Below are 26,159 nucleotides of genomic sequence, written 5' to 3' on the forward strand. Positions count from 1 at the left end.
AAACAGGTAGATATTTAACTGATATATTGCAGTTTTACCATTTAAAACTTTTTTTATTCCATGGTTAGTCTAGCTAGACACTAAAAATTAAGCCAAATTATTTGATATCATAAAAAGCAGCCTAATTTGAATAATGCTATTTGCAGCAACATGGATGGACCTAGAGACTACCATACTAAGTGAAGTCAGACAGAGAAAGACAAATATCATATGATATCACTTATATGTGGAATCTAAGAAAATGATGCAAATGAACTTATCTGCAAAGCAGAAATAGACTCAGGGATGTAGAAAACAAACTTACGGTTACCAAAGGGGAAAGGAGGGGGGAAGGATAAATTAGGAATTTGGGATTAACAGATACACACTACTATATATAAAAGAGATAAACAACGACTTACTGTATAGCACAGGGAACTATATTCAATAATTTATAATAACCTATAAGGGAAAAGAATCTGAAAAGAACATATATATGTGTGTATATATATATAAAACAGAATCACTTTGCTATACACCTGAAACTAACACAATGTTGTAAATCAACTACAATTTTTAAAAAAGTATACAGAACATAGTAAATGCCAAATAAATGTTAGTTATCAAAAAGAAAAAAAAAAAGCAGCCTGATTTGGAGACTCTGAACCTAACAATTATTATTATTTTTATTTTAAAATAGCTCCCTATAGGTTTGTATTTCAGATCAGCTATTTGAACTTCTGAATGACATAAGCAAAATAGAGTCTTGATTATGTTTGCTCTCTGAAGTTCTTATTGCTACAATCTAAAAAGCTGGAGAAGGATGGTCTCAGTATATTGAATTTGTAACACATTACATTCTAGGAGCTATGAACTTGGAATTAAAACTCAACTTGACATTTCTAAACTTTATTAAATTTACTATCAGTTGGAACATTCTTAGAACAGAACATTTTCATTGAGTCTATGGCAAACTATTTTAGTTTGGCATTTAGGACTCAATTACTTTGGAAGGCCATTTGCCCACAGAAGTTGACTGATTCATTCATATTCTGTAGCCAAAGATATCAAAGCTTTTAAAAATATGAACTCCATTCTCACTCCTGTTGTTTATTAAATGCTCTTTATCATTAAACTTATATTTCTGAAAAAATAACTTCCTTTGAGATTACTTTTACTCTAGAAATATAGCAAATTCTAATGAACTTAATTAAATTAAATTAGTGACACCATAAGAACTCGATTTTAGTGCCTACTAAGCCTTAGGAAGTATTCAAGCGTCCTTAGTGAAATAATTACCCACTTGGTTCCGTGTGCTCTATCAATAACTTGATTAGTTATATAGTTATTTCCATGGCAAGAATTTGGACTAATAAAAGGAAGGATTGGAAAGGCCTAGAGAATGTATGGATAGGAACTGTTTTCTACATCTCAGATCTTTGAACAAGTTACTGCCCTTCCGAGCATTACAGTACTTTAATTTCAATTTTCTGTGAAAGCAGTCCAAAATTTTTATGATGACTCTTCTTCAAAAATAAATGACATCATCACATAAACCAAACTTTATGAAGAAATATAATTGATGTCTAAACTGAAAATTAAACCAGAATAGATATTTTCTCTTTCCTTTGATGTGCAGCCAATCTTGTTTTTCATAAAACTCTCTTCGATTACTTTACCTTCCAGTTTCATCTAACATGCCACCTATTAAAATAATCTCTTATCCTTGTCACTGCCATACAAAAATCTCTGCACTGACTCCCTGCAAATCAGATTTACCTCTCCTCTTTAGGTTTCTACCTCCTTGATAACACTTTATATTTTCACTACTCTTCACGCTGTTGCTCATGAAAGGAAAATTTTTTTATGTCTTATCAAGAAAATAATCTTTTGTTACATTTACATAGTCTATATCAGATTTTTAAACTTTTCTTGTGCTATGGACCGCTGAAAGTTTGGAAAGCCTATATCCTTCCTGAAAATATATATTTTTTTGAATTAAGAATTTATTTTTTACAAGCAGTTTTAGGTAAGCAACAAAATTGAGGGGAAGGTATAGAGATTTACCTATATCCCTTACCCCTACACTTGTATAGCCTCCCCCATTATCATTACCCTCCACCAGAGTGGTACATTTGTTAGAATTGATGAACCTGCAGTGACACATCCTAATTACCCGAAGTCAGTAGTTTACATTAGGGTTCACTCTTGGTGTTATACATTCTATGGGTTTGGATATATGTATAATGACATGTATCCATTATTATGGTATCATACTGAGTAATTTCACTGCTCTAAAAATCCTCTGTGCTCTACCTATTCATCCCTTTCCCACACCCTACCCCCAGACAACCACAGATTTTTTTTTTTTTTACTGTTTTGCCTTTTCCAAAATATCATATAGTTGGAATCAGACAGTATGTAGCCTTTTCACATTGGCTTCTTTCACTTAGTAATATGCATTTAAGGTTAGTCCATGTCTTTTCATGACTTATTAGCTCATTTCTTTTTAGCACTGAATAATATTCCATTGGCTGGATGGACCACAGTTTATTTATCCATTCGCCCACTGAAAGGCATCTTAGTGGCTTCCAGGTTTTTTAGCAATTATGAATAAAACTGCTATAAACATCTGAGTGCAGTGTAGACATAAGTTTTCAACTTTTTTGGGGGAAGTACTAAGGAGTACAATTGCTGGAGCATACTGTAAGACTATGTTTAGTTTTGTTTGAAATAGTCAAACTGTCTTCCAAGGTGGCTGTACTGTTTTGCATTTCCACCAGCAATGTGTGAGACTTTCTTTTGCTCTACATCCTCACCAGCATTTGGTGCTGTCAGTGTTCCAGATTTTGACCATCCTTATAGTTGTGTGGTATCTCATTGCTGTTTTAATTTGCATTTCCCTGATGACATATGATGTGGAGCATCTTTTAATATGCTTATTTGCCATTCATATATCTTCTTTGGTAAGGTGTCTGTTAATGTCTTGGCCCATTTTTTAACTGGGTTGTTTCTTATTTTTGAGTTTTAATTTTTTTTTGTATATTTTGGATAACAGTTCTTTATCAGATGTGACTTTTGCAAATATTTTTTCACAGTCTGTGGTTTGTCTTCTACTTCTCTTGATATTGTCTCTATGTATTCTGCTATTGTTGGATGAAGTAGTTTATAGATGTCAATTTTATCTAGTTGATTGATGATGTTATTGAGTTCAACTACATCTTTACTGATTTTGTGCCTGCTGGAGCTGTGCATTTCAGAGAGAGAGAGAGAGGTGTTGAAGTCTCCAGCTATGATAGTAGCTATATCTATTTCTCTTTGTATTTTTATTAGTTTTGGCCTCACATAGTTTGATACTCTTTCGTTAGGTGCATACGTGCTAAGATTGTTATGTCCTTTGGAGGATTGATCCATTTATCTTTTTTTTTTTTTTGCGGTATGCGGGCCTCTCACTGTTGTGGCCTCTCCCGTTGCGGAGCACAGGCTCCGGATGCGCAGGCTCAGCGGCCATGGCTCACGGGCCCAGCCGCTCCGCGGCATGTGGGATCTTCCCGGACTGGGGCACGAACCCGTGTCCCCTGCATCGGCAGGCAGACTCTCAACCACTGCGCCACAAGGGAAGCCCCATTTATCATTTTTTATTATGTAATGCCCGTTTTTATCCCTGATACCTTTCCCTGCATTGAAGTCTGCTCTATTTGAAATTAATATTGCTCTACCTACTTTGTTTTGATTAGCATTAGGTGTATTTTCCTCCATCCATTTACTTGAGATCTGTATGTGTCTATATATTTAAAGTGAGTTTCTTATAGTTGGTTCTTGTTTTTTAATTCAATTCTGACAATCTCTGTCTTTAATTGGTGTACTTAGGTCATTGACAGCTATGTTAATAATCTGTATTTATTTCTGTTTTCTATTTGTTGCCCTTGTTCTTTGGTTCTATTTTTGTCTTTCATGTCTTTTCTGCTTTTCTTAGTTTTAGTTGAGCATTTTATATGATTCCATTTTCTCTCCTTGCTTAGCATATCAGTTGTATTTCCTTTTTTACCTTTTTTTTTGTGGTTGGCCTTGAATTTGCAATATATATTTACAGCTAATCCATGCCAAATTTTGAATAACACTAAACACTTCACAGGTAGTTTGAGTACCTTATAATAACAAAATAGTCCCAATTCCTCCCTCTTATACCTTGTATCCTTAATGTCATCCATTTCATTTATACACACACACACACACACACACACACACACACACACACACTATGTGTATGTATGCATATATGCATACAAATTGAATACATTGGTGGTATCATTATTTTGAACAAATTGTTGTCTCTTTTTTTTTTTTTTTTTTTTTTTTTTTTTTTGCGGTACACGGACCTCTCACTGTTGTGGCCTCTCCCGTTGCGGAGCACAGGCGCCGGACGTGCAGGCTCAGTGGCCATGGCTCACGGGCCTAGCCGCTCCACGGCATGCAGGATCCTCCCGGACTGGGGCACAAACCCGTGTCCCCTGCATCAGCAGGCGGACTCTCAACCACTGCGCCACCAGGGAAGCCCCAAATTGTTGTCTTTTAGATTAATTAAGAATAAGAAAAAAGTTTTTATTTTACTTTTACTTAATCCTTCTTCAACCTCTTCCTTTCTTTATATAAATCCAAGTTTCTCACCTATATTATTTTCCTACTCTCTAAAGAACTTCTTTTAACATTTCTTGCAAGGCAGGTCTACTGGTAACAAATTTCCTCAATTTTTACTTGTTTGAGAAAGTCTATTTCTTCTTCAATCTTGAAGGATAACTTTGCAGGGTACAAAATTCTAAATTGGTACATTTTTTTCCACCCTCAACACTGATATTTTTTCATTCCATTCTCTTGCTGCTTGCATCATTTCTGAGAAGTGGGATGTAATTCTTATCTTTGTTCCTTTACAGGCAAGGAGCTTTTCCCCTCTAGCTTCTTTCAAGATTGTTTCTTTGTGTCTGATCTTCTGTAGTTTGAAAATGATAAGACTACATAGTTTTTTTTTTTTTAAGGGAAGTGTGAAGCCCTGTTCATACTTCTAAATCTATTTAAGCCTTAAACAACATTCTTATGAAGCACTTGATGCCAAAAGAGAATACTCATCTAAGTGACCTCACTTTATACTTATTATTTATTTATTTATTTATATATTAGGCCACGTGGCTTGCAGGATCTTTGTTCCCCACCCCATGTCCCCTGCAGTGGAAGCATGGAGTCCTAACCACTGGACTGCCATGGAATTCCCAAGCCTAGGTTTAATTTTGACATTTATCTGCTTGGTGTTCTCTGAGCTTCCTGGACCTGTGGTTTGGTGTCTGACATTAATTTGGGGAAATTCTCAGTCATTATTATTTCAAACGATTCTTCTGCTACTTCCTCTCCTCAGGTATTCCCATATGTGTATATAACCCGTTTGGAAGTTGTCTTGCAGTCCTTGGATAGACTGCTGTGTTTTTAAAATATTTGTTCTCTTTGCTTTTCAGCTTTTGAGGATTCTATTGATATATCCTCCAGCTCAGAGGTTCTTTCCTTAGCTGTGTGTAGTTTATTAATAAGCCCATCAAAGTCATTCTTCATTTCTGTTATAGTATTTTGAATTTCTAGCATTTATTTTTGGTTCTTTTTTAAGGTTTTCCACCTCTCTGCTTACATTGCCCATATGTTCTTGCATGCTGTCTATTTATCCATTAGAGCCCTTAGCATATTAATCATAGTTGTTTTGAATTCCCAAACTGATATTTTCAACATCCCTGCCATGTCTGCTTCTTATGCCTCTTCTATACCTTCAAATTGATTTTTTTTTTTGCCTTTTGGTATGCCTTGTAATTTTTCTTGATAGCCAGACATGATGTACTGGGTAAACCAAACTGCTGTAGTTAGGCTGTTAGTGATGTGGTGGTGAAGTGTTGGGGAGGGGAAGCTTTCTCTATTGCTATGATTAGGTCTTAGTCCTTTATTGAGCCTATACCTCTTGACTGTGAACTTCACAAGTTTTTCCTCCTCTTATTTTCTTCCCCCTTAAGAGGAACAGGAGGGCTAAAATAAGCTGGAGTTGAGAGTTTTCTTTCTCCCATGTAGAAGGCTGGAGGTGGCAAGAGTTGGGTATTTTTCCTCTCCTAGATTAGTTGGGTTAGTTAGATTCCCCACTTTTTTACATCATTTGGACCAAAGATACAACAGTACTTTAATTTGCTCATAGAATCAAATCAAGTCTTTTTAAAACCTCCTCTCCAGAAATTTAATCCCACATGTACTTCCCCCATTCCTAGCCTGTGACTTAATCCCTTGCTTTACCTGAGAAGACTGACTTTGCCTTACTTGAACTCTTTTTATTTGAGAAGACAGCAAAGTCTTTTCAGAAAGATGAAGCACGGTTGTAGTGTTAAGTGTTTGGGGACAGGAAATCAGTGTCCTGAGTTTGGACACTTTAGATAGATTACTAACCCTCTGAATTTCAGTTTCCTTTTCTATAAAATGAGATTAAAATTGTATTTTACCTTATACAATTGATGTCAATAGTGAGATAGGCTTGTAAAGTGCTTGACAAGAACTGGGCACTAAATGTTAATAGCATGTTATGTTAACAGTAATCATAATGATGCAAGTAGTATGATAATCTCCTTCCAATTTATTCAACACACCACTTGTAGATTAATTTTCCTTTGGTACATGTTCTGTCACCCATTCAGTGATTCACAGATGTTTTATCTCACAGGCACTTCATGAGTCATTGCTCTAGACGCTGGGAACACAGAAATGAATAAGATAGAATTCTTCTGTTGAGTGGATTACAATATATCCCTCATTTTTTTTTTTTACCATCTTTATTGGGGTATAATTACTTTACAATGGTGTGTTAGTTAATGCTTTATAACAAAGTGAATCAGTTATACATATACATATGTTCCCATATCTCTTCCCTCTTGCGTCTCCCTCCCTCCCACCCTCCCTATCCCACCCCTCCAGGCTGTCACAAAGCACCGAGCCAATATCCCTGTGCCATGCGGCTGCTTCCCACTAGCTATCTACCTTACTACGTTTGTTAGTGTGTATATGTCCATGACTCTCTCTCGCCCCATCACAGCTCACCCTTCCCCCTCCCCATAACCTCAAGTCCGTTCTCTAGGAGGTCTGCGTCTTTATTCCTGCCTTACCCCTAGGTTCTTCATGACATTTTTTTTTCTTAAATTCCATATATATGTGTTAGCATACTGTATTTGTCTTTTTCTTTCTGACTTACTTCACTGTGTATGACAGACTCTAGGTCTATCCACCTCATTACAAATAGCTCAATTTCGTTTCTTTTTATGGCTGAGTAATATTCCATTGTATATATGTGCCACATCTTCTTTATCCATTCATCTGATGATGGGCACTTAGGTTGTTTCCATCTCCGGGCTATTGTAAATAGAGCTGCGATGAACATTTTGGTACATGACTCTTTTTGAATTTCGGTTTTCTCAGGGTATATGCCCAGTAGTGGGATTGCTGGGTCATATGGTAGTTCTATTTGTAGTTTTTTAAGGAACCTCCATACTGTTCTCCATAGTGGCTGAACCAATTCACATTCCCACCAGCAGTGCAAGAGGGTTCCCTTTTCTCCACACCCTCTCCAGCATTTATTGTTTCTAGATTTTTTGATGATGGCCATTCTGACTGGTGTGAGATGATTTCTCATTGTAGTTTTGATTTGCATTTCTCTAATGATTAATGATGTTGAGCATTCTTTCATGTGTTTGTTGGCAGTCTGTATATCTTCTTTGGAGAAATGTCTATTTAGGTCTTCTGCCCATTTTTGGATTGGGTTGTTTGTTTTCTTGTTATTGAGCTGCATGAGCTGCTTGTAAATTTTGGAGATTAATCCTTTGTCGGTTGCTTCATTTGCAAATATTTTCTCCCATTCTGAGGGTTGTCTTTTGGTCTTGTTTATGGTTTCCTTTGCTGTGCAAAAGCTTTGAAGTTTCATTAGGTCCCATTTGTTTATTTTTGTTTTTATTTCCATTACTCTAGGGGGTGGGTCAGAAAGAATCTTGCTGTGATTTATGTCATAGAGTGTTCTGCCTATGTTTTCCTCTAAGAGTTTGATAGTTTCTGGCCTTATATTTAGGTCTTTAATCCATTTTGAGCTTATTTTTGTGTATGGTGTTAGGGAGTGTTCTAATTTCATTCTTTTACATGTACCTGTCCAGTTTTCCCAGCACCACTTATTGAAGAGGCTGTCCTTTTTCCACTGTACATTCCTGCCACCTTTATCAAAGATAAGGTGTCCATATGTGCATGGGTTTATCTCTGGGCTTTCTATCCTGTTCCATTGATCTATCTTTCTGTTTTTGTGCCAGTACCATACCGTCTTGATAACTGTAGCTTTGTAGTATAGTCTGAAGTCAGGGAGCCTGATTCCTCCAGTTCCTTTTTTTGTTCTCAAGATTGCTTTGGCTATTCGGGGTCTTTTGTGTTTCCATACAAATTGCGAAATTTTTTGTTCTAGTTCTGTGAAAAATGCCAGTGGTAGTTTGATAGGGATTGCATTGAATCTGTAGATTGCTTTGGGTAGTAGAGTCATTTTCACAATGTTGATTCTTCCAATCTAAGAACATGGTATATGTCTCCATCTATTTGTATCATCTTTAATTTCTTTCATCAGTGTCTTATAGTTTTCTGCATACAGGTCTTTTGTCTCCTTAGGTAGGTTTATTCCTAGATATTTTATTCTTTTTTGTTGCAATGGTAAATGGGAGTGTTTTCTTGATTTCACTTTCAGATTTTTCATCATTAGTATATAGGAATGCCAGAGATTTCTGTGCATTAATTTTGTATCCTGCTACTTTACCAAATTCATTGATTAGCTCTAGTAGTTTTCTGGTAGCATATTTAGGATTCTCTATGTATAGGATCATGTCATCTGCAAACAGTGACAGCTTTACTTCTTCTTTTCCGATTTGGATTCCTTTTATTTCCTTCTCTTCTCTGATTGCTGTGGCTAAAACTTCCAAAACAATGTTGAATAAGAGTGGTGAGAGTGGGCACCCTTGTCTTGTTCCTGATCTTAGTGGAAATGCTTTCAGTTTTTCACCATTGAGGATGATGTTTGCTGTGGGCTTGTCATATATGGCCTTTATTATGTTGAGGAAAGTTCCCTCTATGCCTACTTTCTGCAGGGTTTTTATCATAAATGGGTGTTGAATTTTGTCAAAAGCTTTCTCTGCATCTATTGAGATGATCATATGGTTTTTCTCCTTCAATTTGTTAATATGGTTTATCACATTGATAGATTTGCGTATATTGAAGAATCCTTGCATTCCTGGAATAAACCCCACTTGATCATGGTGTATGATCCTTTTAATGTGCTGTTGGATTCTGTTTGCTAGTATTTTGTTGAGGATTTTTGCATCTATGTTCATCAGTGATATTGGTCTGTAGTTTTCTTTCTTTGTGACATCCTTGCCTGGTTTTGGTATCAAGGTGATGGTGGCCTCGTAGAATGAGTTTGGGAGTGTTCCTCCCTCTGCTATATTTTGGAAGAGTTTGAGAAGGATAGGTGTTAGCTCTTCTCTAAATGTTTGATAGAATTCACCTGTGAAGCCATCTGGTCCTGGGCTTTTCTTTGTTGGAAGATTTTTAATCACAGTTTCAATTTCAGTGCTTGTGATTGGTCTGTTCATATTTTCTATTTCTTCCTGATTCAGTATTGGCAGGTTGTGCATTTCTAAGAATTTGTCCATTTCTTCCAGATTGTCCATTTTATTGGCATAGAGTTGCTTGTAGTAATCTCTCATGATCTCTTTTATTTCTGCAGTGTCAGTTGTTACCTCTCCTTTTTCATTTCTAATTCTATTGATTTGAGTCTTCTCCCTTTTTTTCTTGATGAGTCTGGCTAGTGGTTTATCTATTTTGTTTATCTTCTCAAAGAACCAGCTTTTAGTTTTATTGATCTTTGCTATTGTTTCCTTCATTTCTTTTTCATTTATTTCTGATCTGATTTTTATGATTTCTTTCCTTCTGCTCGCTTTGGGGTTTATTTGTTCTTCTTTCTCTAATTGCTTGAGGTGCAAGGTTAGGTTGTTTATTCTAGATGTTTCCTGCTTCTTAAGGTGGGCTTGTATTGCTATAAACTTCCCCCTTAGAACTGCTTTTGCTGCATCCCACAGGTTTTGGGTCGTTGTGTCTCCATTGTCATTTGTTTCTAGGTATTTTTTGATTTCCTCTTTGATTTCTTCAGTGATCACTTCATTATTAAGTAGTGTATTGTTTAGCCTCCATGTGTTTGTATTTTTTACAGATCTTTTCCTGTAATTGATATCTAGTCTCATGGCATTGTGGTCAGAAAAGATACTTGATACAATTTCAATTTTCTTAAATTTGCCAAGGCTTGATTTGTGACCCAAGATATGATCTATCCTGGAGAATGTTCCATGAGCACTTGAGAAAAATGTGTATTCTGTTGTTTTTGGATGGAGTGTCCTATAAATATCAATTAAGTCCATCTTGTTTAATGTATCATTTAAAGCTTGTGTTTCCTTATTTATTTTCATTTTGGATGATCTGTCCTTGGGTGAAAGTGGGGTGTTTAAGTCCCCTACTATGAATGTGTTACTGTCGATTTCCCCTTTTATGGCTGTTAGTATTTGCCTTATGTATTGAGGTGCTCCTATGTTGGGTGCATAAATATTTACAATTGTTATATCTTCTTCTTGGATCAATCCCTTGATCATTATGTAGTGTCCTTCTTTGTCTCTTTTAATAGTCTTTATTTTAAAGTCTATTTTGTCTGATATGAGAATTGCTACTCCAGCTTTCTTTTGGTTTCCATTTGCATGGAATATCTTTTTCCATCCCCTTACTTTTAGTCTGTATGTGTCTCTAGGTCTGAAGTGGGTCTCTTGTAGACAGCATATATAAGGGTCTTGTTTTTGTATCCATTCAGCTAATCTGTGTCTTTTGGTGGGAGCATTTAGTCCATTTACATTTAAGGTAATTATCGATATGTATGTTCCTATTCCCATTTTCTATATTGTTTTGGGTTCGTTATTATAGGTCTTTTCCTTCTCTTGTGTTTCTTGCCTAGAGAAGATCCTTTAGCATTTGTTGTAAAGCTGGTTTGGTGGTGCTGAACTCTCTCAGCTTTTGCTTGTCTGTAAAGGTTTTAATTTCTCCATCAAATCTGAATGAGATCCTTGCTGGGTAGAGTAGTCTTGGCTGCAGGTTTTTCTCCTTCATCACTTTCAGTATGTCCTGCCACTCCCTTCTGGCTTGTAGGGTTTCTGCTGAGAGATCAGCTGTTAACCTTATGGGGATTCCCTTATGTGTTATTTGTTGTTTTTCCCTTGCTGCTTTTAATATGCTTTCTTTGTATTTAATTTTTGACAGTTTGATTAATATGTGTCTTGGCATATTTCTCCTTGTATTTATCCTGTATGGGACTCTCTGTGCTTCCTGGACTTGATTAACTATTTCCTTTCCCATATTAGGGAAGTTTTCAACTATAATCTCTTCAAATATTTTCTCATTCCCTTTCTTTTTCTCTTCTTCTTCTGGAACCCCTATAATTCGAATGTTTTTGCGTTTAATGTTGTCCCAGAAGTCTCTGAGACTGTCCTCAATTCTTTTCATTCTTTTTTCTTTATTCTGCTCTGCAGTAGTTATTTCCACTATTTTATCTTCCAGGTCACTTATCCGTTCTTCTGCCTCGGTTATTCTGCTATTGATCCCATCTAGAGTATTTTTAATTTCATTTATTGTGTTGTTCATCGTTGCTTGTTTCATCTTTAGTTCTTCTAGGTCCTTGTTAACTGATTCTTGCATTTTGTCCATTCTATTGTACATTCTATCTCCAAGATTTCGGATCAACCTTACTATCATTATTCTGAATTCTTTTTCAGGTAGACTGCCTATTTCCTCTTCATTTGTTAGGTCTGGTGCATTTTTATCTTGCTCCTTTATCTGCTGTGTGTTTTTCTGTTTTCTCATTTTGCTTATCTTACTGTGTTTGGGGTCTCCTTTTTGCAGGCTGCAGGTTCGTAGTTCCTCCTGTTTTTGATGTCTGTCTCCAGTGGCTAAGGTTGGTTCAGTGGGTTGTGTAGGCTTCCTGGTGGAGGGGACTAGTGCCTGTGTTGTGGTGGATGAGGCTGGATCTTGTCTCTCTAGTGGGCAGGTTCACGTCTGGTGGTGTGTTTTGGGGTGTCTGTGGCCTTATTATGATTTTAGGCAGCCTCTCTGCTAATGGGTGGGCTTGTGTTCCTGTTTTTCTAGTTGTTTGGCACAGGTTGTCCAGCACTGTGGCTTGCTGGTCGTTGAGTGTAGCTGGGTGCTGGTGTTAAGATGGAGGTCTCTGGGAGATTTTCGCTGTTTGATATTATGTGGAGCTGGGAGGTCTCTTGTGGACCAGTGTCCTGAAGTTGGCTCTCCTACCTCAGAGGCAGAGCCCTGACTCCTGGCTGGAGCACCAAGAGCCTTTCATCTACACGGCTCAGAATAAAAGGGAGAAAAAGTAGAGGGAATTAGTAGAAGTATGAGGAAAGAAAGAAGGAAAGGAGGGAAGGAAGGAGGGAAGGAAGGAAGGAAGAAAGAAAGAAAGAAAGAAGCAAAGAAGGAAAGAAGGCAAGAAGGAACGAAAGGAGGGAGGGAGGGAGGGAGGAAGGAAGGAAGGAGGGAAAGAAGGAAAAACAGAAAGAAGATACAGTAAAAATAAAATAAAGTATAATAAAGTTATTGAATTAAAAAATTCTTAATTAGAAAAAAAAAAAGAAAAAAAAGAAAAAAAAAAAGGGACGGATAGAACCTTAGGACAAATGTTGGAAGCAAAGCTATACAGACAAAGTCTTACACAGAAGCGTACACATACACCCTCACAAAAAGAGGTAAAGGGGGAAAAATCATAAATCTTGCTGTCAGAGACCACCTCCTCAATTTGGGATGATTCGTTGTCTAAAGGAGGGAAGGAAGGAGGGAAGGAAGGAAGGAAGGAAGAAAGAAGCAAAGAAGGAAAGAAGGCAAGAAGGAACGAAAGGAGGGAGGGAGGGAGGGAGGAAGGAAGGAAGGAGGGAAAGAAGGAAAAACAGAAAGAAAGAAGTTACAGTAAAAATAAAATAAAGTATAATAAAGTTATTGAATTAAAAAATTCTTAATTAGAAAAAAAAAAAAAGGGACGGATAGAACCTTAGGACAAATGTTGGAAGCAAAGCTAGACAAAGTCTTACACAGAAGCGTACACATACACCCTCACAAAAAGAGGTAAAGGGGGAAAAATCATAAATCTTGCTGTCAGAGACCACCTCCTCAATTTGGGATGATTCGTTGTCTAAACGAGAGAAGGAAGGAAGGAAAGAAAGAAAGAAAGAAAGAAAGGGCGAAGGTAAAGTATAATAACGTTCTTAAAATTAAAATTGATTATTAAGAAAAAAATTTTAAGAAAAAACCATGGACAGATAGAACCCTAGGACAAATGGTGGAAGCAAGACTATACAGACAAGATCTCACACAGAAGCGTACACATACACATTCACAAAAAGAGGAATAGGGAAAAAAATCATAGATCTTGCTCCCAAAGTCCACCTCCTTAATTTGGGATGATTGGCTGTCTATTCATGTATTCCACAGATGCAGGGTACATAAGTTGATTATGGAGCTTTAATCCGCTGCTTCTGAGGCTGCTGGGAGAGATTTCCCTTTCTCTTCTTTGTTCTCACAGCTCACAGGGGCTCAGCTTTGGATTTGGCCCTGCCTCTGCGTGTAGGTCGCTGGAGGGCGTCTGTTTTTTGCTCAGACAGGACGGGGTTAAAGGAGCCGCTGAATCGGGGTTTCTGGCGTACTGAGGCCGGCGGGGAGGGAGGGGCACGGAATGCGGGGCGGGCCTGCGGCGGCAAAGTCCGGCGTGACCCTGCACCAGCCCGAGGCCCGCCGTGCGCTCTCCCGGGGAAGTCGTCCCCGGATCCCGGGAACCCTGCAGTGGCGGGCTGCACAGGCTCCGCGGAAGAGGGGCGTGGAGAGCGACCTGCGCTCGCACACAGGCCCCTTGGTGGCGGCAGCAGCAGCCCCAACGTCTCCCGCCCGCCTCTGGGGTCCGCGCCTCCAGCCGCGGCTTGCGCCCGTCTCTGTGGTCCACGCCCTCAGCCGCGGCTCGCGCCCGTCTCTGGGGTCCGAGCTTTCAGCCGCGGCTCGCGCCCGTCTCTGGGGTCCGCGCTTTCAGCCGCGGCTCGCGCCCGTCTCTGGGGTTCGCGCTTTTAGCCGCGGCTCGCGCCCGTCTCTGGAGTTCCTTTAAGCAGCGTTCTTAAACCCCTCTCCTCACGCACCAGAAAACAAAGAGGGAAGAAAAAGTCTCTTGCCTCTTCGGCAGGTGCAGGCTTTTCCCCGGACTCCCTCCCGGCTAGCTGTGGTGCACTAACCCCTTCAGGCTATGTTCAAGCCGCCAACCCCAGTCCTCTCCCTGCGCTCGGTCCGAAACCGAAACCCGAGCCTCAGAGCCTCAGCTCGCAGCCCCGCCCGTCCCGGCGGGTGAGCAGACAAGCCTCTCGGGCTGGTGAGTGCCGGTCGGCACCGATCCTCTGTGCGGGAATCTCCCCGCTTTGCCCTCCGCACCCGTTGCTGTGCACTCCTCCGCGGCTTCGAAGCTCCCCCCTCCGCCTCCCGCAGTCTCCGCCCGCGAAGGGGCTTCCTAGTGTGTGGAAACTTTTCCTCCTTCACAGCTCCCTCCCACTGGTGCAGGTGCCGTCCCTATTCTTTTGTCTCTGTTTATTCTTTTTTCCTTTTGCCCTACCCAGGTACGTGGGGAGTTTCTTGCCTTTTGGGAGGTCTGAGGTCTTCTGCCAGCCTTCAGTAGGTGTTCTGTAGGAGTTGTTCCACGTGTAGATGTATTTCTGGTGTATCTGTGGAGAGGAAGGTGATCTCCGCGTCTTACTCTTCCGCCATCTTCCTCTGTCCCTATATCCCTCATTTTAAGAAACTTTCACTAACCCCTAATTGCCTTCGAAACCGATTCTAAAGGTCTCGTATTTAAGGCTATCCACTATATGCCGATTAACTGACAATTTGACCTCATCTTTTACCACTGCTCCTCTGGACAATAAAATTGAGTTACTTATACCTCAAATGACCTTAAAGCTTTCCCATCTTTAAAGTATCTGCTTTTCATGTGCTCTTTCATCTCTGCCTTAAGATCTACAACCATTCTTCAAGTACTATTTTATCCTTTATTGAACCCTGTAACTAAATACAAACTTTCATTTCTCTGAAACCATACCCCCCACAGCATCACTGCACATTTCTGATGGCACTTGCCTTACTTAGTCTTCTGACTTAATTATGTAAATACTAGTATTTGTTTTCTGCCTTCCAACTCACATCAGCCATTATTATAAACTCGAGAGCTATAACTGTACCTTTTATATTTTGCCTTTCAGCACCTAACAAAATGACCTAACAAAATAATAGGATAGTACTTTATCATTTGCATAAAAACAAATACATTCAGTTACTGCATTAACATCATATTAAAAGCAAATATTTCTCTCTTTTGATATGCGCCTATGGAAAAAAAGGGGTAATTTTCTTCCTACATAAAGTATCCTATTCTTTTTTTTTTTTCATTTTCGCCAAGAAGTTTATTGAACAACTTATTAACCCTTTTGTTTCACTACCTTCTGCCATTTTTCAGGCAACTTCATAATTACATCTTCCCAAAACTTTTTATCTTTTTGAGCAAAGAACTTTCCCAGGTGACTTTTACAGTCTTCCAGGGAATTGAAATTTTTTCCATTAAGAGAATTTTGTAAAGACCAAAATAAATGGAAATCCGAAGGTTCAATGTCTGTTGAATACAGCGGATGAATCAGAACTTCCCAGCCAAGCTGTAACAGTTTTTGCCTGGTCATCAAAGAAACATGGGGTCTTGCATTAACCTGATGGAAGATTATGCATTTTCTGTTGACTAATTCTGGATGCTTTTCGTTGAGTGCTGCTTTCAGTTGGTCTAGTTGGGAGCAGTACTTGTTGGAATTAATCATTTGCTTTTCTGGAAGGAGCTCATAATAGAGGACTCCCTTCCAGTCCCACCACCATATACACAACATCACCTTCTTTGGATGAAGACCGGCCTTTGGTGTGGTTGGTGCTAGTTCATTTCACTTGCCCCACGTAAAGTATCCTATTCTTGATGGATGGTAAAGACCACTACTTGCCAACTAATATCCATTCTTCTTTTCTTCCTCAATAACATAATTTCTAGCTGAGTACATGACTGTCCAACTAAAGGCTAGATTTCTCAGTCTCCCTTGTTGCTAGGTGTGCTGCTATAACTGCATTCAGGCTAAAGAGGTGTGAACAAAAGTGATGTGTATGACTTCCAGTGCAAGAGAAAGTGGGCACTGTCCCTTGTCCCTGCTCCTTTTTCACTGGTTGAAATGTGGTTGTGCTGAAGCCTCCTGGGAGCATGTAGATGGGAGTGATGAAATAAAATGCATATTTTAAGTCAAGACAAGAAAAATTTAAACATAAAATTTTCCTCTGCCCATTTGGGTCTCCTCTCCCCAGTAGTGTGCATTATACATCTGCATTATGCATTAACCAGACCTTCCCAATTGCAGGATACCTGTGCAACCATAAAGATCAATTTTTCTTCTGACGCCAGCCATGTAACTCCTTAGAAGGTAACATTCCTTTCTCAATCCTGTAAGGGGTCACAGTGACCCACCACTTGCCTTGTATGTGCAGATATCTTTGGTGAACTTTATGCACAATTCCAATATATCATTTCCCTTAAAGATAGTGATTGGTACAGAACAGACTGGACCAGATGACCTGAGGATATACTGGGCCACACCTAATGGAAGTTCTTAGCTTAAATACTTACTTATAACCTTATTAATGTTACTAGCTATATTACTTGTATTCTGCCTATTTTATAAGATTATTGTTTTTTGAATTACCAAATGTGTGACTGAGCATCCTATAAAAATAATGATGACTAGGTGACTTGAAACAATTGACCAAATATATAGTTCTATAATATCGACGATTGTAATAGTGTAACTCTAGATATGGGAAGAGGGAACCAGTTTCTGGATCATAACAGACTAGTAAAACAGGCAGTCCAGAGGATTTTGGCTACTGTTAACAGGGCCTGATCCAGTAACAGCACTCTGGTGGCCTATCAATGAAATCCTCGCCTGATCTGGGAATGAGGATCCCTAGTACCATAAGATAAATTGGTCACAAAATTCCTCCCAACCCTTGGTCGAAAATAAGACCGGAAGGGAGGGGATTATAAAATAAAGAATGTTGCCCACCATCTGATTCTATAAGAATTAAGTCATTAGTCGCTGCAGTCACTGACCTATAATACACTCTGAAAGGAATTCAGGGCAAAGATCGGGATGCGGCGCTGTGCTCTGGGAAAACTGGCAGAACTGGCCCGTTAGATATTTTCAGGAGAAAATTTTATGAACCCAGTTTCTTGTATCTTCCCATACTTATAAAAGCACTAAAACCATTAACTAAGATATTTGTCCCTTGGGAATAGCAGAAACCTTCTACCAAGGTATGTGTTTGATTGCACGTACCCCTTTGCCAAAGTCACATACATACTTGCCTCCCCTCCTTACCTCTTCAGAACAGTCCTCAGAGCTTTCTGAAAGACTGTTTTCCAGGTGATAATCCTCAGGTTGGCTCTAATAAAATTTTCCATTTCTTTCTTAGATTGACTAGTGATTCCTTTTTTTCAATAGGAGCAATACCAAGGGTTAATGGGAGCAAGATAGAAAGACCCTGCGTGTCTGATCTCAGGCAGTTAGCAAACCAGCTTTGACTTCTTATGCCCAGACTGTTAGGTGAAAGCAAAATTAACTCCTACTTTGAAGAATTTTCTGTTGTTGTGGTTGTCTGTTATAGCAGCCGAACCTCTATCATAAATAAAATGACTCGTTAATAACCTTATTTTTAATCTTATATAGTTGCTGTATGTTGTTTTGAAGAGTAGAGGTAGCTTTAGATAAATATGCCAGAATTTAATTAATTTAATTAATTAAATTTAATTAAATTTAAATTAAATTTAAAATTAATTTAATTTAAGATTAAATGAGTAGTGCATTTTAACTTTTATGTATTTAAAAAAAGAAAATATTTTCAATACAGAAAGAGATCAGAACAAAAGTATAAAATATATATATATACTATATAAAATATGGGGAAAACTTTTCTTTTAACCTTAAGTGAAAATATGTTCACATGTCCCAGATATCCAAGACAGATGTTACCACATTTCTTAGGTTATATCTACTTAAAGTAGAATAATAGAAGTTATTATTAATAGTCAGGAAATTAAGGTCATTCTTAGTGAAAATGCTTAGGTTTTAAATCAAGTCAAATTATGTCACTTTATACATAGCAAACATTAATGTATTATACTTAATATGAAAATGACAAGGCAGTGTTGGGGAAGAGGAATTTCCTCCTCTATCCCTTTTGCAGTCTTTTGGCTGGACTAATAACAAAATTGACACAATACAGAATAACAGAAAAAAAAGAGAAAAAAATTTGTGTGCACAGAAGTCTCATAGAAATAGGACCCAAGAAGTGGCCAAAGCAGGCAGCTTTTATACTTTTCAGACAAAAAAACAATTTTTGAGGAATTGACAGGACTAAGAAACTTAGGTTTGGGGTGCTCAATTAGTGAAGAATCTAATAAGAGTTTGGGCTTGGGATAGTAAATTAAAGAAGTAACAAGGTTTGCTTGTATAGGCTTCTTGGCCCCAAATTCTCTGTCTCTGGCAATAAGAGTGTCCTTCTGTCTCCAGAGGCAGGCAGTACACCTTTCACCTGAGAGGTTTATTTCCTGCTTTCAGGGAGACATGGAGGTGGGTCAGAGTGTCCCTCTTGCATTGGCTGTTTCTTAAGTAACTTTAATTCAAAATAATCAATATGCCATTGAGACATATTTTGGGGTGGTCTGCCCTGGGCCCCAACAGCAGCATAGTTTGTGGCTTTTCAGTCCTATGGCTGACCATCAAATTCCTTTATGGAACTTCTGTGACATCTTCCTGTGATCTCCTGCAGACTGGTTTATTCAAAATTTCTGAGGATGTCTCTGGGATCCTGAGTCTCACTTGTATTTTATAAATTCCCAGGGGTTTTTGATGATCAGCAAGTTGAACACTATCGCTGTGAAACAGAGTTCTAGTGCTCCAGACTAAGAGCTAAAATAAAAGTAAAAGACAGTCTTAAGGGACTTGTGATTTAATGCGAAGAGATAAGACAAAGACTAAGAAGTAATGAAAATAATAAACCATTCTCAATATTTACAGTATTGTTCTATACAGCAATTTCATTGCTAAAATGATTCTCTACTTGTGCAGTTTTATAGACCTCTTTGGAATTGTTCTTGTTTGATTTCTCAGTGCATAATTTCTGTTTATTTTTGGCTTCAATTACTAACCTCTTTAAGCAAAAGCTTCTTTGAAATTTCAGGTTAAAAAAACGTGTGTAGCAGATGTATACTTTCAAGGCAAAAGGATACAATTATTAATTATCCTATAGCTATTCTCAACAATCAGGTATAACCCATTTATATTACTCTAATGAAAAAATGTCAGCATAGATATCATTTAATTATGTAGCTTTGTCAAAAATATGAATGATACAAAAGAAAAGCACTTATTAAACATGGTGCTGCAGGAATATTTTTACCTCTAAAACCACCAGTTTTATGGCATGATTTGTTAATTACTTAAGGAATATTTGTGGGGAAAACACAGCAATATCCCTTTGGTTAAATTAGTGATGGATTAACTCAATTGACTTACTGCCTTAAATCCTTTTTAGGAAATGGGAAATTACAAATTAATAAAAAAATGAAAGCACATAGTAGGTGTTCAACATTTGTTTCAAATATATTTGAACTGAATAGAATCAGAGCAAATATTAAACTTCTGAAGGAAAATTATTTAACTACCAAGAGTGTTTATCCCATTAGATTTGGAAGTTTGCTAAAAACAGGGACAATAATTGTCCAGATTCCTACTACAACCCATTTTGCAATGTGACTGATCAAAGAATACACTGTAGGGAAGCAAAATTTGTGACCCCAAAATGTGTCTCTTTGACATAAGGATTAATTTAGACTGATGAATTTTAAGAAACAGAAGACTAAGGAAGATTTTCTTGTTGCCTCTCCCTTAACTGCCTAAAAGAATTTAGATAAAGGGGATGTTCCCAGAATAGGGCTACCACCAGAGAAATCTGAAAAGAATATGGGCTGGCTGTGGTGGAGGCAACTCAGCAGGGCCGAGAGATCAGAGTCCCCTCTGTGTTGAATCGTCTCTGCAGGGCCCAGCAAACGACTGTGTACCAAACATTTGCTTTTCCTTCTCTTTGTAAATTGCCTTCCTCCCCTTTGAAATCCCAAACCACTACCCCCAGCATCCTCTTTTGTCTGAAGCTGACATTTAAGGTAAGGATTTTATTCACTTTGGAGAGCTACTTAGTTTTCCTGAGTCTCTCTCAGGTATACATGTTATTAAAGTTTTATCTGAGTTTCTCCTGTTAATCTATGTCAATATAATTAGACCATCCAGAAGAACCTAGGATAGAGGAAAATTTCTTACTTTCCAGCAACCCCAAAATAGAGTTGTTTGCCATTTTATCGCTCATATATTATAACTGCAGAAAAATTCATATGCAAGACCAAAGATAAAGACTTTGACCATTCATTCTAACTACTTAAACTCATTAACAAATTATACTTCAATATGCTTTGAAGCAGTAATTAAAAACAGCTGAGTTCCCAGGTCAATGGTATTTTATTTAGATCAGTAATTGCGTACTCTGATGGAATGAAGGTTTCTTCTTTCTTCAGGGCAATCATTTGGAATATAGGACTCCCAGTAAATCTTTTCTCTTTCTGTCAAATCCAGATGATTTATATGCAGTAGAAATGAGAATCAACTAAACACCAAAGACCACAGAGATTTAATTAGCTATCAGCCAGAGACTTTTGCTCCTCCTAGGGCCACTATTAAGACCAAAATTAGATTAGCGTGACAAAAGTAAACACATTCTTCTTTATCAGCAAATTTGAGTAAAAGTTCTATGTATTCACCAAGTGAAATTTTGAACTCAGTACAAAGGGCTTTACAACTTCAGCATACTCTCTTACAGTACTTGCAATTTTCCTCTACTTTGGAGTAATTTGAATGACAAATATGGCTGGGAAGAAAATCCTAAAATATTGAGACTTGCGGCTTACTCAGTGATTTTCTATGGGCAAGCAAATGTATATATGACTTTAGCACATTCTATGGCCAGCCAACTACCTGGCAGCATCAATTTTAACAAATTATTTTGTACTGAAAAAGCACGTTGTTAAACCAGGAGTGCACTGGGACATACTAACATTTTTCATTTCATGTTATGGGGAGTAACACTAATTTTCCCTTTATCCTACTAGGTTCTTAGCTGAAACATGCCCCCCAATAATAAAAAGACGGATTAACAGGAGAAAAACAGAGATTTAATAACATGTATACGTCCTGTATCAATGAGAGAGACCCAAGAAAACTGAGTAACTCCCCAAAATGGCCCAAGCCACCACCTTAAATATCATCTCTAGCTAAAGTAAAAAAAAAGGTCTTGGTAAGGGAGGGAAGCCAGTTATGGGAAGTTATCAGGCAAAGCACAGTATCGAGGGTAAGGTTGTTTTGCAGGTTTAAGTCAGTTGCTGTCTCCACTGATATGAATTTCTAAAGATTTAGTTATCCTCCTCTTCCTGGTACAGAGAGGAAGACACCCTTACAAATGGAGATTTCCCTTATAAAGGTAAATGTCCCTTACCAAAGGTTAACTTCTACTCAGTTTTCAGAGATTCTCCTATGTCTGACGTTTCTTAGAAATAACCAGCTTAAGATAATCCTTATGCAAAGAAGTGTATTTTAGGGTGGCAAATTCTGTTCCACTTCAGTGCCTATAGCCTCTACTCAAGGATTGTTTTTCTTCCTGCACCAATAAAGGCACAGGAGATTTTAAAAAATCCACCTCACCTCCATTTTCACTAGTCTTACTAATGACACAGTGTCTTACTAGCAGATAGGTAGTTTTTCTTTATTAGAAGTTTTCCCTTCCTAGCATAGTTTTCCCTTCCTAGTGTAAAAAATTAATAAACAGAAACTCTAATTAAATAGAGTTGGGAGACCAGAAAGGGGAGCTGTCATGCCCTGCTATGATAGCAGAGCCCAACAGGAAGAAGAATGACTCTTCTTTCCTGGCAAGTGCTCAGCCTATGAAAAGCCATGGACTCTGTTTGCTATAGCCCTTCCAACTTCCTTTTCCTCTCTATAAAAGTATTCCCCTTCCCCTGCCACTGGGAGGGATTTTCAGGTGGCTTGCCATGATTGCAGACCTTAAATTGCAATTTTCTGCTGATTCCAAATAAACTCATCTTTGCTGGAGAAATATTTGGCAGTCTATTTCAGGTCAACGCTAGAAAGGACACAGACTAAGAATGGATTGAAAAAAAATTGCTGTCTCAAATCTTCTTAGTTTATGTAGCAAGCTATGTTATACCTACAGACTCAGGGAAATTGCTAGTAGCTTATTTAATCTTCAGAGCTGGAAATAGATCATATTTTTGACCAATTTTTTTCAGAGCCTGGTCATTTGCAAAATGTGTTCTTTTTTTTTTTTTTTTTTCTGAAGTGGTATTCTGACCTTCAATTAGCATTTAAGTCATACATGATTATTACAACTTAAATTCATGTAAAGATCAGAAAGCACAGTCCAGCAGAAAAAGATCTATCCAATACATTAATGTGTGCCACATCTAAGTCAGGTGGAAGAAAAGAACCTATAAACAAACACTGGACTTCAACTTGAAGTGAATTATTGGGTAGAGGAGTAGGACAGATTGTCCCTAAAGGCATACAAGCAGGCTTGTATGCTTTGTAATATCATTTGTGCTGTTCAAGAAGAAAAGAGCTGAGAACCACACATCTGCCAACCCTATACCTGACACTGCAAGTTAGAATAGAGAAAAGTAAGTAAATGTGGTTGAACCAATGCCAGGAGCAGAAGGAAGAAGCTAGAGTTGATTAATTGATATGCCATCCCAGAAGGCAGTAGTCTCATTTTCTCAAACTTCTTTCCTCTGGTTTGTACTATTATTGTTTATCTTACTGAATGAGAAATTTAAAAATGGAGCAAAGCAATTGTCTTTCCTGGTAAAAAACAAAATTCAACTGAGTAAATTTGAAGATCTAGTTGGCTTTATTCAACAATTCATGAATCAGGCAATATCCCATCTACAAGTAGAAGGGAGCTCCCAGGAGCTGTGCAAAATGAAAGGCTTTAGGGCTTCCCTGGTGGTGCAGTGGTTAAGAATCTGCCTGCCAATGCAGGGGCCACGGGCTTGAGCCCTGGTCCGGGAGGATCCCACGTGTCACAGAGCAACTAAGCCTGTGCACCACAGCTACTGAGCCTGCACTCTAGAGCCCAGGCACCACAACTGCTGAGCCCGCGTGCCACAACTACTGAAGCCTGCACGCCTAGAGCCCATGCTCCACAACAAGAGAAGCCACCACAATGAGAAGACCGCGCACCACAACAAAGAGTAGCCCCTGCTCGCTGCAACTAGAGAAAGCCTGTGTGCAGCAACAAAGACCCAACGCAACCAAAAATAAATAAATAAATAAATTTATTTTTAAAAAAGACTTTATAGGCAGGAGGTTGGGACAAAGAAATTAAATGTGTGGATTATTTCAGGCAAGGCTACCTTCCCTTCGGGGAAGGCAGAGGGTTTTATCAGGTAGATTACCTCACTAGTGTTGATCAGGAAATTCCAGACCAATTGGTTTAAAATTCCCCTTCTGGGAGAGGCTGAAACTGCAGTTAGGTTAGTTATTAAGTCGTGGTGGGGCTTAACACAAATTACTCCATTTTGGGCTTGTTTCTTTTCAACATTCCTAATGCTTATGAGGTTAATGGAGAGAATATATTGTAATTTATTGCTGTAAATGGACATATTTTAGAGAAGTAAAATCAAGGCTGGCATCTCATTTCTTAAAAAGGCTAAAATTCATGCTAACATATTTTCAAGTAACATTTATAAAGTGGATTTTAGGACTCTGTGTTCCAAGGAATCATTGTTTTTTTCCCCCAAACTTAGGTTTTTGTTTTTTTTAAGGAAATTGACTGTAAGTATGAATTTATGAATTAATAAATTTAATTTTCTGATAGAGTAGTATAAAGTTGATGACATTCAACTTTTATCTGATATCATTATCAGAAAATTTCTAATATTGAAGCTGTTAAAGGGAAACCACAAGTCCAAAATGGCATCACTTGTGCTAAATCCCAAGATACCAAACCTGGATTTAATACCTGACCTAACTACAGTTTAAACTTTTCCAGGAATGTAACCTTAACTGGCTAGTCTGGAATTATCTGTTCAGCATCAATGAGATAATCTGTCACACAGGCCCTCTCCAGCCCCCAAAGGAAGAAGAGGCAATGTCCTCTGCCGTTCCCTTCCCTTCCCTTGAAACACGGTGGCCTGTCCTGAAACAATTTTTTTTTTTTTTGGTAATAACTTCCTTGTCCCACCTTCCTCTTATAAAAACCCTCCATTTTGTACAACTCCTCATAGCGTCTTTCTATTTACTAGATAGGATGCTGCCCAATTCATGAGTCATTGGATAAAGCCAATTAGATCTTTACTCAGTTGAATTTTGTTTTTTTAACAAGCAAAATATTAGGTATAGAAATGGTGAAGACAAAACCTTAGATAACATATGGAAAAGAAGGGGGAAGTGATCAAGATGGTGGAGTCGGAGGAAGCTGAGCTCACGTTCCGTCAGTAACACATCAAAAATACATCTATATGTGGAGCGACTCTCGTGAAAACAAACTGGAAACTGGCAGAAAGACTCTTCTACATCCAATCCTATAAAGATCCACATGGAGTTGGGTGGAAAGGGCAGAGAATGAATCAGGTTGGGACCATGCCCCTAGCAGCTTGCTTACTTCAGATCCAGCTCTACAGACAAAGCCACTGGGCACGTGTAGATTGCATAGGGACGCTCCCAAACAAGGACACAACTTCAAGACAGGGATAGGTAGCTGTTTCACCTAATTTCATAGAGTCAGAGAAAGTTAAACAAAATGAGAAGACAGAAGAATATGTTTCAAATGAAAGAAAAAGGGAAAAACCCTGAAAAATCAACTAATGAAACAGAGATAAATAATTTACCAGATGAAGGGTTCAAAGCATTAGTAATAAGAATGCTAAGGGAACTTGGGAAAAGAATAGATGAACACAGAATTTTTAACAAAGTACTGGAAAATATAAAGAAGAGCCAGATAGAGCTGAAGAATACAATAACTGAAATGACAAACATACTTGAAGGAATTAACAGCAGACAAGGTGACATAGAAGAACACATACATGATCTGGAAGATAAAATAATGGAGACTGCCCAATGAGAAAAACGAAAAGAAAAACAAATTTTAAAAACTGAGGACAGTTAGGTCCAGTCCCTGGTGGTCTAGTGGTTAGGACTCCACACTTTCACTACCGAGGGCCTGGGTTCAATCCCTGGTCAGGGAAATAAGATCCTGCAAGCCATGCAGCACAGGAAAGGAAGGAAGGAAGGAAGGAAGGAAGGAAGGAGAAAGAAAGAAAGAAAGAAAAAAGTCAAAAAATGAGGACAGTTTAGTGTACCTGTGAGACAACATCAGGCAATACTAATATTCACATTATAGGAGGTCTCAAAAGGAGAAGGAAGAGAGAAAGGGTAGAAAATATATGTGATGAAATTATGGCTGAAAACTTCCCAAAGCTAAAGAAAAAAAAACAGATTCCCAGGTACAGGAAGCAAAGATTTGGCAAACTATACTGTCTAAGCTTCGAAGTTCTTATGTTGCCTACCCCATGGAGATGGTAAAGTGATTGAAAGAGAATGTATGTGAAGCTCAAAACATCATCATATTTTATACAATAAATGGTGGCTGCTATTGTTAGTGGTGATGATATTAAGGTGTGAATTTATATTTACTCAATGTATTCATTTTTGATCTTTATAGAGCTGTGAGATAACTTCTATGTGTATTATTATTGCGCACACACAAACGCATACCTCGTGTGCAGATGGTATTTGAGTATTACAGTGAATATTCTTGGGTGA

This window comes from Orcinus orca, chromosome 4 (assembly GCF_937001465.1).
Source record: "Orcinus orca chromosome 4, mOrcOrc1.1, whole genome shotgun sequence".
In the NCBI taxonomy this organism is placed as follows: Eukaryota; Metazoa; Chordata; class Mammalia; order Artiodactyla; family Delphinidae; genus Orcinus; species Orcinus orca.